This window comes from Oncorhynchus nerka, linkage group LG14 (assembly GCF_034236695.1).
Source record: "Oncorhynchus nerka isolate Pitt River linkage group LG14, Oner_Uvic_2.0, whole genome shotgun sequence".
Classification (NCBI taxonomy): Eukaryota; Metazoa; Chordata; class Actinopteri; order Salmoniformes; family Salmonidae; genus Oncorhynchus; species Oncorhynchus nerka.
The window spans coordinates 20299487-20319259 of NC_088409.1; the positions used below are offsets into that span (position 1 = coordinate 20299487).

General features: G+C 45.2%; 1 protein-coding gene and 1 pseudogene across 1 annotated transcript in view; both read right to left on the reverse strand.

Moving 5' to 3' along the window:
• LOC135575172 (cadherin-17-like) overlaps positions 1-13670 on the reverse strand; it is an 80412-nt gene extending 66742 nt beyond the window's left edge. The window contains exon 1 of the mRNA XM_065027725.1: positions 13592-13670. The gene's annotated coding sequence lies outside the window, so the exon portion shown is untranslated. The remainder of the gene's footprint in view (positions 1-13591) is intronic.
• A 2522-nt stretch (positions 13671-16192) lies between these two features.
• On the reverse strand, positions 16193-18183 carry LOC115127262 (GTP-binding protein GEM-like; annotated as a pseudogene).
• Between the last annotated feature and the right edge of the window lie 1590 nt (positions 18184-19773).

Here is a 19773-nt window from a genome sequence, read left to right on the forward strand (position 1 = left end):
TCTCTTAGTATCAGTAACAGGGATCCACTAACTGTAGTCCAACTGTCCCCTGCCAGTTCCACACTATCTCTCTCTCTTAGTATCACTAACAGGGATCCACTAAGGGAGTGTACTGTAGTCCAACTGTCCCCTGCCAGTTCCACAATCTCTCTCTCTTAGTATCACTAACAGGGATCCACCAGTCCAACTGTCCCTCTCTATCACTAACAGGTTCCACACTATCTCTCTCTCTTAGTATCAGTAACAGGGATCCACTAAGGGAGTGTACTGTAGTCCAACTGTCCCCTGCCAGTTCCACACTATCTCTCTCTTCTTAGTATCACTAACAGGGATCCACTAAGGGAGTGTACTGTAGTCCAACTGTCCCCTGCCAGTTCCACACTATCTCTCTCTCTTAGTATCACTAACAGGGATCCACTAAGGGAGTGTACTGTAGTCCAACTGCCAGTTCCACACTATCTCTCTTAGTATCACTAACAGGGATCCACACAATCTGCCGGGACCACACTATCTCTCTCTCTTAGTATCAGTAACAGGGATCCACTAAGGGAGTGTACTGTAGTCCAACTGTCCCCTGCCGGGACCACACTATCTCTCTCTCTTAGTATCAGTAACAGGGATCCACTAAGGGAGTGTACTGTAGTCCAACTGTCCCCTGCCAGTTCCACACTATCTCTCTCTCTTAGTATCACTAACAGGGATCCACTAAGGGAGTGTACTGTAGTCCAACTGTCCCCTAGTATCACCAGGGATCCACTAAGGGAGTGTACTGTGGTATGCCGGGACCACACTATCCAACTTCTCTCTTAGTATCACTAACAGGGATCCACTAAGGGAGTTTACTGTAGTCCAACTGTCCCCTGCCGGGACCACACTATCTCTCTTAGTATCAGTAACAGGGATCCACTAAGGGGAGTGTACTGTCCCCTGCCAGTCCAACTGTCCCCTGCCAGTTCCACACTATCTCTCTCTTAGTATCACTAACAGGGATCCACTAAGGGAGTTACTGTAGTCCAACTGTCCCCTGCCAGGACCACACTATCTCTCTCTCTTAGTATCAGTAACAGGGATCCACTAAGGGAGTGTACTGTAGTCCAACTGTCCCCTGCCGGGACCACACTATCTCTCTCTCTTAGTATCAGTAACAGGGATCCACTAAGGGAGTGTACTGTAGTCCAACTGTCCCCTGCCAGTTCCACACTATCTCTCTCTTAGTATCACTAACAGGGATCCACTAAGGAGTGTACTGTAGTCCAACTGTCCCCTGCCAGTTCCACACTATCTCTCTCTCTTAGTATCACTAACAGGGATCCACTAAGGGAGTGTACTGTAGTCCAACTGTCCCCTGCCAGTTCCACACTATCTCTCTCTCTTAGTATCACTAACAGGGATCCACTAAGGGAGTGTATTGTAATCCAACTGTCCCCTGCCGGGACCACACTATCTCTCTCTCTTAGTATCAGTAACAGGGATCCACTAAGGGAGTGTACTGTAGTCCAACTGTCCCCTGCCGGGACCACACTATCTCTCTCTCTTAGTATCAGTAACAGGGATCCACTAAGGGAGTGTACTGTAGTCCAACTGTCCCCTGCCAGTTCCACACTATCTCTCTGTAGTCCAACTCTTAGTATCAGTAACAGGGATCCACTAAGGGAGTGTACTGTAGTCCAACTGTCCCCTGCCAGTTCCACACTATCTCTCTCTCTTAGTATCACGAACAGGGAATCACTAAGGGAGTGTACTGTAGTCCAACTGTCCCCTGCCAGTTACACACTATCTCTCTATCTTAGTATCACTAACAGGGATCCACTAAGGGAGTTTACTGTAGTCCAACTGTCCCCTGCCGGGACCACACTATCTCTCTCTCTTAGTATCACTAACAGGGATCCACTAAGGGAGTGTACTGTAGTCCAACTGTCCCCTGCCAGTTCCACACTATCTCTCTCTCTTAGTATCACTAACAGGGATCCACTAAGGGAGTTTACTGTAGTCCAACTGTCCCCTGCCGGGACCACACTATCTCTCTCTCTTAGTATCAGTAACAGGGATCCACTAAGGGAGTGTACTGTAGTCCAACTGTCCCCTGCCAGTTCCACACTATCTCTCTCTCTTAGTATCAGTAACAGGGATCCACTAAGGGAGTGTACTGTAGTCCAACTGTCCCCTGCCAGTTCCACACTATCTCTCTCTCTTAGTATCAGTAACAGGGATCCACTAAGGGAGTGTACTGTAGTCCAACTGTCCCCTGCCAGTTCCACTATCTCTCTCTCTTAGTATCAGTAACAGGGATCCACTAAGGGAGTGTACTGTAGTCCAACTGTCCCCTGCCAGTTCCACACTATCTCTCTATCTTAGTATCACTAACAGGGATCCACTAAGGGAGTGTACTGTAGTCCAACTGTCCCCTGCCAGTTCCACACTATCTCTCTCTCTTAGTATCACTAACAGGGATCCACTAAGGGAGTGTACTGTAGTCCAACTGTCCCCTGCCGGGACCACACTATCTCTCTCTCTTAGTATCAGTAACAGGGATCCACTAAGGGAGTGTACTGTAGTCCAACTGTCCCCTGCCAGTTCCACACTATCTCTCTCTTAGTATCAGTAACAGGGATCCACTAAGGGAGTTTACTGTAGTCCAACTGTCCCCTGCCGGGACCACACTATCTCTATCTTAGTATCAGTAACAGGGATCCACTAAGGGAGTGTACTGTAGTCCAACTGTCCCCTGCCAGTTCCACACTATCTCTCTCTCTTAGTATCACGAACAGGGATCCACTAAGGGAGTGTACTGTAGTCCAACTGTCCCCTGCCAGTTCCACACTATCTCTCTCTCTTAGTATCACTAACAGGGATAACAGGATCCACTAAGGAGTGTACTGTAGTCCAACTGTCCCCTGCCAGTTCCACACTATCTCTCTCTCTTAGTATCACTAACAGGGATCCACTAAGGGAGTGTACTGTAGTCCAACTGTCCCCTGCCAGTTCCACACTATCTCTCTCTCTTAGTATCACTAACAGGGATCCACTAAGGGAGTGTACTGTAGTCCAACTGTCCCCTGCCGGGACCACACTATCTCTCTCTTAGTATCAGTAACAGGGATCCACTAAGGGAGTGTACTGTAGTCCAACTGTCCCCTGCCGGGACCACACTATCTCTCTCTCTTAGTATCACTAACAGGGATCCACTAAGGGAGTGTACTGTAGTCCAACTGTCCCCTGCCAGTTCCACACTATCTCTCTCTCTTAGTATCACTAACAGGGATCCACTAAGGGAGTGTACTGTAGTCCAACTGTCCCCTGCCAGGACCACACTATCTCTCTCTCTTAGTATCACTAACAGGGATCCACTAAGGGAGTGTACTGTAGTCCAACTGTCCCTGCCAGGACCACACTATCTCTCTCTCTTAGTATCAGTAACAGGGATCCACTAAGGAGTGTACTGTAGTCCAACTGTCCCCTGCCAGTTCCACACTATCCTTAGTATCACTAACAGGGATCCAGTATAGGGAGGGAGTGTACTGTAGTCCAACTGTCCCCTGCCAGTTCCAACTATCTCTCCTGTATCACTAACAGGGATCCACACTATCTGTCCCTCTTAGTATCACTAACAGGGATCCACTAAGGGAGTTACTGTAGTCCAACTGTCCCCTGCCGGGACCACACTATCTCTCTCTCTTAGTATCACTAACAGGGATCCACTAAGGGAGTGTACTGTAGTCCAACTGTCCCCTGCCAGTTCCACACTATCTCTCTCTCTTAGTATCACTAACAGGGATCCACTAAGGGAGTTTACTGTAGTCCAACTGTCCCCTGCCGGGACCCACACTATCTCTCTCTTAGTATCAGTAACAGGGATCCACTAAGGGAGTGTACTGTAGTCCAACTGTCCCCTGCCGGGACCACACTATCTCTCTCTCTTAGTATCAGTAACAGGGATCCACTAAGGGAGTGTACTGTAGTCCAACTGTCCCCTGCCAGTTCCACACTATCTCTCTATCTTAGTATCACTAACAGGGATCCACTAAGGGAGTGTACTGTAGTCCAACTGTCCCCTGCCAGTTCCACACTATCTCTCTCTCTTAGTATCACTAACAGGGATCCACTAAGGGAGTGTACTGTAGTCCAACTGTCCCCTGCCACCACACTATCTCTCTCTCTTAGTATCACTAACAGGGATCCACTAAGGGAGTGTATTGTAATCCAACTGTCCCCTGCCGGGACCACACTATCTCTCTCTCTTAGTATCAGTAACAGGGATCCACTAAGGGAGTGTACTGTAGTCCAACTGTCCCCTGCCGGGACCACACTATCTCTCTCTCTTAGTATCAGTAACAGGGATCCACTAAGGGAGTGTACTGTAGTCCAACTGTCCTTAGTATCACGGGGATCCACTGCCAGTTCCACACTATCTCTCTCTCTTAGTATCAGTAACAGGGATCCACTAAGGGAGTGTACTGTAGTCCAACTGTCCCCTGCCAGTTCCACACTATCTCTCTCTCTTAGTATCACTAACAGGGATCCACTAAGGGAGTGTACTGTAGTCCAACTGTCCCCTGCCAGTTCCACACTATCTCTCTCTCTTAGTATCACTAACAGGGATCCACTAAGGGAGTTGTACTGTAGTCCAACTGTCCCCTGCCGGGACCACACTATCTCTCTCTTAGTATCACTAACAGGGATCCACTAAGGGAGTGTACTGTAGTCCAACTGTCCCCTGCCAGTTCCACACTATCTCTCTCTCTTAGTATCACTAACAGGGATCCACTAAGGGAGTGTACTGTAGTCCAACTGTCCCCTGCCGGGACCACACTATCTCTCTCTCTTAGTATCAGTAACAGGGATCCACTAAGGGAGTGTACTGTAGTCCAACTGTCCCCTGCCGGGACCACACTATCTCTCTCTCTTAGTATCAGTAACAGGGATCCACTAAGGGAGTGTACTGTAGTCCAACTGTCCCCTGCCAGTTCCACACTATCTCTCTCTCTTAGTATCAGTAACAGGGATCCACTAAGGGAGTGTACTGTAGTCCAACTGTCCCCTGCCAGTTCCACACTATCTCTCTCTCTTAGTATCACGAACAGGGATCCACTAAGGGAGTGTACTGTAGTCCAACTGTCCCCTGCCAGTTACACACTATCTCTCTATCTTAGTATCACTAACAGGGATCCACTAAGGGAGTGTACTGTAGTCCAACTGTCCCCTGCCAGTTCCACACTATCTCTCTCTCTTAGTATCACTAACAGGGATCCACTAAGGGAGTGTACTGTAGTCCAACTGTCCCCTGCCGGGACCACACTATCTCTCTCTCTTAGTATCAGTAACAGGGATCCACTAAGGGAGTGTACTGTAGTCCAACTGTCCCCTGCCAGTTCCACACTATCTCTCTATCTTAGTATCAGTAACAGGGATCCACTAAGGGAGTGTACTGTAGTCCAACTGTCCCCTGCCGGGACCACACTATCTCTCTCTCTTAGTATCAGTAACAGGGATCCACTAAGGGAGTGTACTGTAGTCCAACTGTCCCCTGCCAGTTCCACACTATCTCTCTCTCTTAGTATCAGTAACAGGGATCCACTAAGGGAGTGTACTGTAGTCCAACTGTCCCCTGCCAGTTCCACACTATCTCTCTCTCTTAGTATCACTAACAGGGATCCACTAAGGGAGTGTACTGTAGTCCAACTGTCCCCTGCCAGTTCCACACTATCTCTCTCTCTTAGTATCACTAACAGGGATCCACTAAGGGAGTGTACTGTAGTCCAACTGTCCCCTGCCAGTTCCACACTATCTCTCTCTCTTAGTATCACTAACAGGGATCCACTAAGGGAGTGTACTGTAGTCCAACTGTCCCCTGCCGGGACCACACTATCTCTCTCTTAGTATCACTAACAGGGATCCACTAAGGGAGTGTACTGTAGTCCAACTGTCCCCTGCCGGGACCACACTATCTCTCTCTCTTAGTATCAGTAACAGGGATCCACTAAGGGAGTGTACTGTAGTCCAACTGTCCCCTGCCGGGACCACACTATCTCTCTCTCTTAGTATCACTAACAGGGATCCACTAAGGGAGTGTATTGTAGTCCAACTGTCCCCTGCCGGGACCACACTATCTCTCTCTCTTAGTATCACGAACAGGGATCCACTAAGGGAGTGTACTGTAGTCCAACTGTCCCCTGCCGGGACCACACTATCTCTCTCTCTTAGTATCAGTAACAGGGATCCACTAAGGGAGTGTACTGTAGTCCAACTGTCCCCTGCCAGTGCCACACTATCTCTCTCGTTATCAGACAGACTTTGAGCTGATGAGGAAGTCAATGGCCTTCATGTGTAGGACTCCTCCCACTCAACCAGAAAGCCCCGCCTCCTAGTTAGAAAAATCTGAGCCAGCGGCAGCCATGACTGACCATACATGGGAGTTTTAAGCTCTAGGGGCAGAGAGGGGACAGGTAGCTAGGCTATCTAGAGGAAGTATTCCCTTTTGAAGATGACTGGATGACCATCACCCCCCTCCCCCTCCAGACATGACTCATTCGTTAGTGAAAGGACACTCAGGTGTCAGACCCCCCCATGACCTGACAGTGACATCAGAGCCTGATATAACAGTTTAGGGCAGGTGAACAGAGAGAGTAAAACCACCCTAAAGGTGTGTGTGTATTACTGTAGATTGAAATAGTGTCCGTCTGTGAGCTCCTCCTTGCCTCAACAGCAGCACAGTCATAGAGAGACAGAGACAGATATGAGGAACAGAATACATCTACTGAGAGCCAATTCTTATCTCTACTGACACTCCTTCACTATTAACACTCATGAGGATTCACAACACACACCCACACACCTGTCAACCTTACAAATATATATATATATATATATATATATATATATAGAAATACAGTGCCTTGCAAAAGTATTCGGCCCCCTTGAACTTTGCGACCTTTTGCCACATTTCAGGCTTCAAACATAAAGATATAAAACTGTATTTTTTTGTGAAGAATCAACAACAAGTGGGACACAATCATGAAGTGGAACGACATTTATTGGATATTTCAAACTTTTTTAACAAATCAAAGTACGGAAAAACTTTCCCCAGATCTGTGCCTTGACACAATCCTGTCTCTGAGCTCTACGGACAATTCTTTCGACCTCATGGCTTGGTTTTGGCTCTGACATGCACTGTCAATTGTGGGAACTTTTATAGACAGGTGTGTGCCTTTCCAAATCATGTCAAATCAATTAAATTTACCACAGGTGTACTCAAATCAAGTTGTAGAAACATCTCAAGTGTAACGAAATTTGTCTTCCTCTGACGAGGAGTATGACAGATCGGACCAATGTGCAGCGTCGTAGGTGTTCGTCATTTTTAATGAAAAGACACTGAACACGAAAATACAAAATAACAAAGTGAAAGACAGACACGAAAAACGAAACAGTTGTGTCTGGTGAAGACACAGAGACAGAAAACAATCACCCACAACTAAAATGGGAAAAACAGGCTACCTAAGTATGATTCCGTACCAGGCCAAACACATAAACACAACATAGAAAAAAGAACATAGACTACCCACTCCAACTCACGCCCTGACCAAACTAACACAAAGACATAATACATTAACTAAGGTCAGAACGTGACATCAAGGATGATCAATGGAAACAGGATGCGCCTGAGCTCAATTTCGAGTCTCATAGCAAAGGGCCTGAATAATTATGTAAATAAGGATTGTAATGTAAATTGATGAGGAAAAACATGTAGTTAATCCATTTTAGAATAAGGCTTTAAACGTAACAAAATGTGGAAAAAGTCAAGGGGTCTGAATGCTTTCCGAAGAGTCCTTGTCCATCTTTCGAAAACATCTGAAACCCCACCCCCAAAAAAGGTACTTCTCTTTCTCCACTAGCACGGACTTTGCTGATAAATACTTTGTTGAGGGAAAATGTACCTGATACCATTGTGATGTGTTGTTGTCTCACCTAGCTACAGTGTCTTAAGATGAACGCACTTATTGTAAGTCACTCTGAATAATAGCATCTGCTAAATGACTAACATGTAAATATACTCCATAACACACACAATCAAAACGTCAGCCTTTTGATGTACACGTCTCCATGACAGGCTACAGGACATTCTGTTATGTACACATCTTCATGACAGGCTACAGGACATTCTGTTATGTACACGTCTTCATGACAGGCTACAGGACATTCTGTTATGTATACGTCTTCATGACAGGCTACAGGACATTCTGTTATGTACACGTCTCCGTGACAGGCTACAGGACATTCTGTTATGTACACGTCTCCATGACAGGCTACAGGACATTCTGTTATGTACACGTCTCCATGACAGGCTACAGGACATTCTGTTATGTACACGTCTCCATGACAGGCTACAGGACATTCTGTTATGTACACGTCTCCATGACAGGCTACAGGACATTCTGTTATGTACACGTCTCCATGACAGGCTACAGGACATTCTGTTATGTACACGCCTTCATGACGGGCTACAGGACATTCTGTTATGTACACGTCCTCATGACGGGCTACAGGACATTCTGTTATGTACACGTCTTCATGACAGGCTACAGGACATTCTGTTATGTACATGTCCTCATGACAGGCTACAGGACATTCTGTTATGTACACGTCTTCATGACAGGCTACAGGACATTCTGTTATGTACACGTCTCCATGACAGGCTACAGGACATTCTGTTATGTACACGTCTTCATGACAGGCTACAGGACATTCTGTTATGTACACGTCTCCATGACAGTACACGTCTTCATGACAGGCTACAGGACATTCTGTTATGTACACATCTTCATGACAGGCTACAGGACATTCTGTTATGTACACGTCTTCATGACAGGCTACAGGACATTCTGTTATGTACATGTCTCCATGACAGGCTACAGGACATTCTGTTATGTACACGTCTCCATGACAGGCTACAGGACATTCTGTTATGTACACGTCTTCATGACAGGCTACAGGACATTCTGTTATGTACACGTCTCCATGACAGGCTACAGGACATTCTGTTATGTACACGTCTTCATGACAGGCTACAGTACATTCTGTTATGTACACGTCTCCATGACAGGCTACAGGACATTCTGTTATGTACACGTCTCCATGACAGGCTACAGGACATTCTGTTATGTACACGTCTTCATGACAGGCTACAGGACATTCTGTTATGTACACGTCTCCATGACAGGCTACAGGACATTCTGTTATGTACACGTCTTCATGACAGGCTACAGGACATTCTGTTATGTACACGTCTCCATGACAGGCTACAGGACATTCTGTTATGTACACGTCTTCATGACAGGCTACAGGACATTCTGTTATGTACACGTCTCCATGACAGGCTACAGGACATTCTGTTATGTACAACGACAACAGAGTAGATATATTACACCTCAACAGGATGTGCATCTGTACCGTGTGTTTTACCTGTTTCTCTGTCTGTGTCAGTGTGTTTTACCTGTTTCTCTGTCTGTGTCAGTGTGTTTTACCTGTTTTTCTGTCTGTGTCAGTGTGTTTTACCTGTTTCTCTACCTGTGTCAGTGTGTTTTACCTGTTTCTCTGTCTGTGTCAGTGTGTTTTACCTGTTTCTCCGTGTCAGTATGTTTTACCTGTTTCTCTACCTGTGTCAGTGTGTTTTACCTGTTTCTCTACCGGTGTCAGTGTGTTTTACCTGTTTCTCTACCTGTGTCAGTGTGTTTTACCTGTTTCTCTACCTGTGTCAGTGTGTTTTACCTGTTTCTCTACCGGTGTCAGTGTGTTTTACCTGTTTCTCTACCTGTGTCAGTGTGTTTTACCTGTTTCTTTATCTGTGTCAGTGTGTTTTACCCGTTTCTCTATCTGTGTCAGTGTGTTTTTGTAACGATGTGCGCTGAGAGTCAGGAAGCAAGTACAGGGAGTGAATGTTTTATTAATAAACAAAACAATAAACACGAAACACAAACAACGCACCGGCATGAAACAGAGTCAATAACACCTGAGGAAAGAACCAAGAGGAGTGACAGATTTAGGGAAGATAATCAAGGAGGTGATGGAGTCCAGGTGAGTGTCATGATGCGCTTGTGTGTGAGACGATGGTGACAGGTGTGGGAGATAATCAGCAGCCTGATGACCTAGAGGCCGGAGAGGGAGTATACGTGACAGTTTTATCCGTTTCTCTATTGGTGTCAGTGTGTTTTACCTGATTCTCCATCTGTGTCAGTGTGTTTTACATGTCAGTCTATAGTGTGTCCAGTACATGTGAGTCTACAGTCTGTCCAGTACATGTGAGTCTATAGTGTGTCCAGTACATGTGAGTCTATAGTGTGTCCAGTACATGTGAGTCTATAGTGTGTCCAGTACATGTGAGTCTACAGTCTGTCCAGTACATGTGAGTCTATAGTGTGTCCAGTACGTGTGAGTCTATAGTGTGTCCAGTACATGTGAGTCTTATTGTGTCCACTACATGTGACTCTATAGTGTGTCCAGTACGTGTGAGTCTATAGTGTGTCCAGTACATGTGAGTCTATAGTGTGTCCAGTACATGTGAGTCTGTAGTGTGTCCAGTACATGTGAGTCTATAGTGTGTCCAGTACATGTGAGTCTATAGTGTGTCCAGTATATGTGAGTCTATAGTGTGTCCAGTACGTGTGAGTCTATAGTGTGTCCAGTACATGTGAGTCTATAGTGTGTCCAGTACATGTGAGTCTATAGTGTGTCCAGTATGTGTGAGTCTACAGTCTGTCCAGTACATGTGAGTCTATAGTGTGTCCAGTACATGTGAGTCTATAATGTGTCCACTACATGTGAGTCTATAATGTGTCCACTACATGTGACTCTATAGTGTGTCCAGTACGTGTGAGTCTATAGTGTGTCCAGTACATGTGAGTCTATAGTGTGTCCAGTACATGTGAGTCTGTAGTGTGTCCAGTACATGTGAGTCTATAGTGTGTCCAGTACATGTGAGTCTATAGTGTGTCCAGTATATGTGAGTCTATAGTGTGTCCAGTACGTGTGAGTCTATAGTGTGTCCAGTACATGTCAGTCTATAGTGTGTCCAGTACATGTCAGTCTATAGTGTGTCCAGTACATGTGAGTCTACAGTCTGTCCAGTACATGTGAGTCTATAGTGTGTCCAGTACATGTGAGTCTATAATGTGTCCACTACATGTGAGTCTATAATGTGTCCACTACATGTGAGTCTATAGTGTGTCCAGTACATGTGAGTCTACAGTCTGTCCAGTACACGTGTGTCTATAGTGTGTCCAGTACGTGTGAGTCTATAGTGTGTCCAGTACATGTGAGTCTGTAGTGTGTCCAGTACTTGTGACTCTATAGTGTGTCCAGTACTTGTGAGTCTATAGTGTGTCCAGTACATGTGAGTCTATAGTGTGTCCAGTACATGTGAGTCTGTAGTGTGTCCAGTACATGTGAGTCTATAGTGTGTCCAGTACATGTGAGTCTATATTGTGTCCAGTACATGTGAGTCTATAGTGTGTCCAGTACGTGTGGGTCTATAGTGTGTCCAGTACATGAGTCTATAGTGTGTCAAGTACGTGTGAGTCTATAATGTGTCCAGTACATGTGAGTCTATAGTGTGTCCAGTACGTGTGAGTCTATAGTGTGTCCAGGACGTGTGAGTCTATAGTGTGTCCAGTACGTGTGGGTCTATAGTGTGTCCAGTACATGAGTCTATAGTGTGTCCAGTACGTGTGAGTCTATAGTGTGTCCAGTACGTGTGAGTCTATAGTGTGTCCAGTACGTGTGAGTCTATAGTGTGTCCAGTACATGTGAGTCTATAGTGTGTCCAGTACATGTGAGTCTACAGTGTGTCCAGGACGTATGAGTCTATTGTGTGTCCAGAACATGTGAGTCTACAGTATGTCCAGGACGTATGAGTCTATTGTGTGTCCAGTGCATGTGAGTCTATAGTGTGTCCAGTACGTGTGGGTCTATAGTGTGTCCAGTACATGAGTCTATAGTGTGTCCAGTACATGTGGGTCTACAGTGTGTCCAGGACGTATGAGTCTATTGTGTGTCCAGTACGTGTGGGTCTATAGTGTGTCCAGTACATGAGTCTATAGTATGTCCAGTACGTGTGAGTCTATAGTGTGTCCAGTACATGTGAGTCTGTAGTGTGTCCAGTACGTGTGAGTCTATAGTGTGTCCAGTACATGTGAGTCTGTAGTGTGTCCAGTACATGTGAGTCTATAGTGTGTCCAGTATGTGTGGGTCTATAGTGTGTCCAGTACATGAGTCTATAGTGTGTCCAGTACGTGTGAGTCTATAGTGTGTCCAGTACATTGTGAGTCTATAGTGTGTCCAGTACATGTGAGTATACAGTGTGTCCAGGACGTATGAGTCTATTGTGTGTCCAGTACATGTGAGTCTACAGTTTGTCCAGTACATGTGAGTCTACAGTGTGTCCAGTACATGTGAGTCTATAGTGTGTCCAGTACATGTGAGTCTGTAGTGTGTCCAGTACATGTGAGTCTATAGTGTGTCCAGTACGTGTGAGTCTATGTGTATGACCAGTCTTGCAGAGGGCAGAGAGAGGTGATAGGGGGACATTAAGAGTGTGAATGTGACTTTGAGGCTTGCCGCTGCAGATGACCTTTGCTTCGCTCACAGCACGATAGGCTCCACCTGACACTCCATTCCATTTCCCCTACCTCAGATGGCTGCTGAGGGGAGGATGACTCATAATAATGGCTGGAATGGAGTGAATGGTATCAAACACATAGAAACCATGTGTTTGATGTGTTCGATACTATTCCATTTATTCCATGCCAGCCATTACTATGAGCCTGTCCTCCCCAACTAACGTTCCACCAGCCGCCTGCGGTGCTTACATAGAACTTCCATTACCTGTCTCACTATCTACCTACTGCTACGACCTTTTCTACGACCTTCTCCTAAAACACAAATTGTCTTCTGTTAGTCTCTGTGTCACCAGGAGTTCTGTCCCTGCTGACTGACACACGCCAGAATCGCCAGAACTAATCATGCTCAACACATGGGGATCAGAACACAGCAAACCGGCACTTCCAGACAATCACCAAATGGAGGACTAAAGGAAACACACTACTCTGACATGTTGGGACATGTCTCCTTTATAAAAACAGATGAATCTCAACCTGTAGAATGCATTTTTCTAACTTTGTGTGAGGTCTGATGTAGGCCTGTCTCTAGAAGGCCGACACTGAGTGACCTTTAGTGTCTTTCTGCCCCCAAGACCAGACCAAACCGGACCAGACTGATCAAACCCAGGCCCCTGTGTCTGACCCAGAAACCAGAGCCCAGAGGCCACAGTGGCCCCAGGACAGTGGTGCTCAATAACAGACTTCAAGATGCCATATATACACACAGGCCCTGGCAAAGTCAAGTCAAGATCACAACACACACCCCAAAAGAAATCCCCTAATGGAAAATGCTCAATATTAAACACGCATATAGAAAACAGAAGTAACCAACGTAGATACAGGCTTAAACTCAGCATTGATGACACAGAAAAAGACAGAGAGAGAGAGAGAGAGAAAGAGAGATAGGGAGAGAAAGAGTGAGAGAGGAAGAGAGAGAGACATACCTTGCTTAAGAGTTCCCGTTTCACTCCTTCGACTGTAGTGTGATCACTACTGCCCCATCCAGCCTGGTCAAACGTTAACTCAACATTAACACGCAATACTTTATTGAACCTAATCATTGTCTAATCTCCCCGCCCCTACAACAGGCCGAGCCAATAGAGAAACAGGGGGACAGGAGAAGTGAGTGTAACTAAGGGGTGTAATAAATTAATATAACATTATTATAGTATAATATAACATTATCGTCACAGAATGGCAACCATGAACAGGACACAGGAACCAAAGTACTGTAGGTTGTAATGTATGTATGAATATTCAGTGCTAAGCCCCTATTAGAGTTCTTACTGTTACTACAAGCTAAAGGCTCATCTCTGTAGAACCATACAACTTGCTACTGGACTCATCACCGCACAGTCAAAACCAGCCGGCAGACTGAACAATCTGTAAGGGTGGAGGTGGGGATTACAAAGGACTGGAAAAGATTCTCACTCAAAGCGGACTTTAACCTTTAACTTTATGAACTGCTTCCTGTCTGAGAATGTCTAGTAGTAAGCTGTTTAGAGGATCTTAGCTGAGACACAGATATGACTGCTTCCTGTCTGAGAATGTCTAGTAGTAAGCTGTTTAGAGGAGCTTAGCTGAGACACAGATATGACTGCTTCCTGTCTGAGAATGTCTACTAGTAAGCTGTTTAGAGGAGCTTAGCTGAGACACAGATATGACTGCTTCCTGTCTGAGAATGTCTACTAGTAAGCTGTTTAGAGGAGCTTAGCTGAGACACAGATATGACTGCTTCCTGTCTGAGAATGTCTAGTCGTAAGCTGTTTAGAGGAGCTTAGCTGAGACACAGATATGACTGCTTCCTGTCTGAGAATGTCTAGTCGTAAGCTGTTTAGAGGAGCTTAGCTGAGACACAGATATGACTGCTTCTCACACAGACACACACCTCTTACAGGTCCCTGTAATAATGAACTGATACAGTGTCCTGATTGGTGGAATAAGGAACTGTGTCCCAAATAGTCAGACCTGCCAGGTGATCTTGTCGTATTTACAGTTGCTGACTTGGTGTTGTGCACTTAGCATCACAAGAAGATTCAAAAGACTCCATGCTGCATCACCTCCGGCCGTGATTGGGAGTCCCATAGGGCGGCGCATAATTGGCCCCGCGTTGTCTGGGTTTGGCCGGGGTAGGCCGTCATTGTAAATAAGAATTTGTTCTTAACTGACTTGCCTAGTTAAATAAAGGTACAATAAAAAATAAATAAATAAAAAAGTTCAAAACCACTGGTCTAATTTAAAGGTACCATGTGGTTAGTTGAGAATTACGAAAATGTATAACCACAAACCCATATCTCTGTCACGCCCTGACCTTAGAGAGCCATTTTATTTCTATATTTGGTTAGGTCAGGGTGTGATTTGGGGTGGGCATTCTATGTTGTCTATTTCTTTGTTTTTGGCGCGTGTGGTTCTCAATCAGAGGCAGCTGTCTATCGTTGTCTCTGATTGGGAATCATACTTAGGCAGCCTTTTTCCCCACCTGTGTTTGTGGGTAGTTATTTTCTGTTTAGTCTCTGTTACCTGACAGAACTGGTCACTTTCGTTTTGTTACTTTGTTCGATTGGTTTTTGATAATAAAAGAATCATGAACACTTTTCACGCTGCGCTTTGGTCCACTCCTTCTAACGACAGGCGTTACAATCTCTGTAGTTCTCTGTCCCTCCATGAAAGGTTGGTCTGTAATCGTGCTGCCATCCTGCAATCCCTTCAATGATGATGATGATGAAGGTATTCATCTCCCTGCTGACTCGTTCAGTAGGTGATCCATAATCGATAATTGTCTACTTTGATCAATCAGTGTTAAAGTACTGAAACAAGATTAGGATATCAACCTAATCTACCTTTTCTCTGAAATAAGGAACGCAAATACACACGCATGCACACATACAGATACACCAGGGGAATAGCCAAAAATGTGTTTGTGGATAGGCCTGCATTTTTTTGTTTTTGCTTAATCTAATTGGGTGGACCTGGCAGGGCCTGTCTCCCCAATGAATGGGCCTGTGTCCTCCCCAGCCCACCCATGCCTATGCCCCTGACACACACACAGACAGACAAATACAATTGAATCAGGCTTCTATCTAACCCCTTTCTGGTTCTTGACTCCTCCTCCAGCATGTTACCTTGACAACTCACTTACTTCACATAATCTGAGATGCCACTGTACAAGACATGTCTGTGTGTCCAGTTTCCCTTCATGAATTGAATGAGTGTTTCTAAAGGCAGCCCTCTCCAGTCAGTCTTTAATCCAGACATGGCTCTCTCATTCCCCGCTGGCTTCAATCTCGTAACAGACTTAGCTGGACCCCAAACACACTCTGGCTGAAGGTAGCCTAATTATCCCTCTCTCACACTGCCCTGGCCCCAATCCCAGGTCTCTAGGGGGTCAGTGCCAATCATCCTGGTAGGAGCACACACACTATGGAGTTACCTCTGAGGGGAGGATAACTGCTCTGTGTCACCTGCTGAGTCATGTTCCAATAGCATGTTTGTGTGTGTGATGTTATTGAGGTCTAGCAAGACAAAGACGAGTGAACATTATGACATTTTAAAGAAAATATGAATTTTATTCCACTGCTAAACAAAACCAACTGAAAATATCCACACACAGCAAAACATACACAGGATGAGCAGTGCAGATTGTCAGCAGGTACGCATCGCCTGTCTGTATACACTGGTCCTGAGACGACCCTCCCTCATCCTGAAGGGAACACAAATAGAGACTACGTTAGAGCTGTGATATGTAAACAAACTGTTAGAGTATGGCTAAAACACACACGCAGCAAGACAGAGTTGAAACTAGGCCTACAGACTAGAGTTTCATCAAGTAACCATTAGAAGTTTCTCTCTTACCTCTGAGTCCCAGTTGTCCACTAGAGTGACTGTGGCTTTCTCTCCATCCACTGTGATGGTCTGCTCACACACCTCATCTGAAGAACAAACCAATCACTGTGTTAAGAACCACATTCACAAACAACATTGTTAAGGGAATTTTTACCTATAATGACTAATTATGTATACATTTCAATCAGGCCTGACGAGTCAGAATACTATTATGTTACTGTATATGTACTAATCAGAATACTATTATGTTACTGTACATGTATGAATTTTCTTTCTTGATCCCAGTACTGAATATAATGTGGTGAATGTGGTCAAGAGTTAGAACAATGACGGTCTGTTCCTTGGTACAAATGAATGAACTATATCTCCAGACTGACTAGAATGCTTATCTACACTGGCTGAACTTGGCTCTAGGCGAGGAGGGAAGGCTTGAGAGCTATAGAGCCTTTCTACCAGTGTCAAGAAGAGACAGAACATTTAGAAAACGCTGACATCATTTTCAGTTTATAACCTGTGGTTAAATGTGTAAGTACTCAGTACTCTCGAGAATAAACTCTGCTGTTTGATTTTGAGACTGGGCTCTGTCTATTATTATAGAATAAGGGTCTTACAAGTCCTTATGAATGGACAGAGTGTTTAATTGAATTGGATATTAAAACATAGAGACATTTAATTCCTTTAACAAACATCTAGATTCATACAAGTATAATTGTTCAAGCATCTTACTTTTATATTGATGTAAGAGGGATGCGTAAAAAGGAGGCCAAGTGGATGTTTCCCTATGTGCCCATTACGCACAACAGCATTAAATACATCCATCACAAAGTCATAATACTGACCTACCCTATTAAGCATATGTTCCTTATTAACAAGCGCATTGTAATTCATTCACCTCCATAGAGCTCGCACTCGTCACTCTCCATGCTGTCCGCCGCTCCAGCGAAGATGCTGGCAATCGCGGATTTACCGAACCCTGGCGCCCAGCAGCACCACGCGAAACGGTCTCGAGCTGCCGCCGGTATTCCCGGTAGACCCAGTGGAGATGACGGAGTCTGTGGAGTCTAAAGAGGCCCAGCTGTCGCGGCTCCCATCCGATTCCCCCGCGGAGTTCGTACAGGATTTGGAGCGGGACATGCACGCTGGAGACGCGAATCACTGATGCTCCTCCGGTGGAGTTGGTGCTGCAGCCGCAGACTGTGTCGTCGCATACTCAACAGCATGATGATAAGAAAATAAAAGAAATCAAACTAATAAAACTCGCCCTTTAAAAATGAAGGTGCGCTGAAGAAACACCCCTGGACTGGGCTATAAAACAAATAATGGAACAGATGGGAATCTCCAAAGTATTCTCAGAAAGTAAAATAAATCCTACAAATCCATAATTTAGTGAAATTGATTGAGACTGGATACAACCGAATGTCCAAACTCAGGAATAAGAGTTCATCAAGAGCTACGAGCAAATGTCAGAAGTTGTCCCACATCAGTGGAAGTCAAGCATTAGTGCAGGTAGACAGTTAAATCCTCGAGATGGGAAAGAAAGAGGCTGTTTGGTTGTTGAGGTCTCTGAACACTGTGAGCGCGTGTAATCCCGTAAATTGGTCTCTCTCTAATGTTATAATGGGATTTCTTCCGCGGCGAGATTTATATAAAGAAGGGCTCAGCGCGAGAAAGGGTTTCCTTGACGTCAAGTCTGTGTCTCCTCCCTCACCCTTGTGCGTTCTCACGGCTCGGGACCAGTGGTGTTGAGGGGGTCTGTGTCCCCCCCCCCCCCCCCACCCCCACCCAGAGGCAGCAGTGGATAAGTGGAGATGTGTGTTTCCACATGTGTAGGCTACTGTATCCCTGCCAATGTTTCTGGTACTGTAGAGGCTGAGCAGGGACATATCACAACAGCCTGGTCTCATAGACTAGACATAACATAGTAAACGTAATTCCGGGATACCAAATTAGTATAGTAGTAGTATGATGTGTTATGTTTGGTATGGCTACATGGTGTCCTTTACATAACAATGGCTAACTGTGAACATGCATTAAGATCCAGGGTTGACACTTTCTCACAAAGCAACTGTTTTGATTATGCAGAAGTTGTTGAATCTCCTCTTCACACGTCTTTAGTGTCACACTGGGTGATGGAAACACACTTCCCCCAAAATAACAGTAGAGCTCACATTCACATAATCACTGGTTACACTCTGGTGCTGCAATGGAAAAAGGTCATATAAAGCCATGCATCTGAGTGACAGAAGGCCCCAGTACATTCTCCTCTAGGCAGAGGCATCAAGCCCACAGGGGGCACAAGGGCACATGCCCCCTCAGATGTGTCCTGTTTAAAAAATAAGAATAATAAAAAATATATGTTGTTATTGTTTCTCTGTAATACTACTAGCCACATAGAAATTTTATGAAGTTGGCTTTAGCTAGCCTCATAACTAGCTACCAAGAGCCATTTCAGGCTACAGTGCATTTGGAAAGTATTCAGACCCCTTGACTTTTTCCACATTTTAAACGTTACAGCCTTATTATAAAATTGATTACATAGTTTCTTCCCTCACCAATCCACACACAATGCCCCATAATGACAAAGCAAAAACAGGTTTTTATAGAAATGTTTGCAAATGTATAAAAAAAAAATGGAAATGTTCCATTTACATAAATATTCAGACCCTTTACTCAGTACTTTGTCGAAGCACCTTTGGCAGCGATTACAGCCTCAAGTCGTCTTGGGTATGACACTACAAACTTGGCACACCTGTATTTGGGAAGTTTCTCACATTATTCTCTGCAGATCCTCTCAAGCTCTGTCAGGTTGGATGGGGAGCGTCGCTGCGCAACTATTTTCAGGTCTCTCCAGAGATGTTAGATCGGGTTCAAGTCCGGGCTCCGGCTGGGCCACTCAAGGACATTCAGAGACTTGTCCCAAAGCCACTCATGCGTTTTCTTGGCTGTGTGCTTAGGGTCATTGTCCTGTTGGAAAGTGAACCTTCGCCCCCAGTCTGAGGTCCTGAGCACTCTGAAGCAGGTTTCGTCAAGGATCTCTCTGTACTTTGCTCCGTTCATCTTTGCCTCGATCCTGACTAGTCTCCCAGTCCCTGCCGCTGAAAAACATTCCCGCAGCATGATGTTGCCACCACCATGCTTGACCGTAGGGATGGTGCCAAGTTTCCTCCAGACGTGACACTTGTGACACTTCAGGCCAAAAAGTTCAATCTTGGTTTCGTCAGACCAGAGAATCTTGTTTCTCATGGTCAGGGAGTCCTTTAGGTGCCTTTTGGCAAACTCCAAG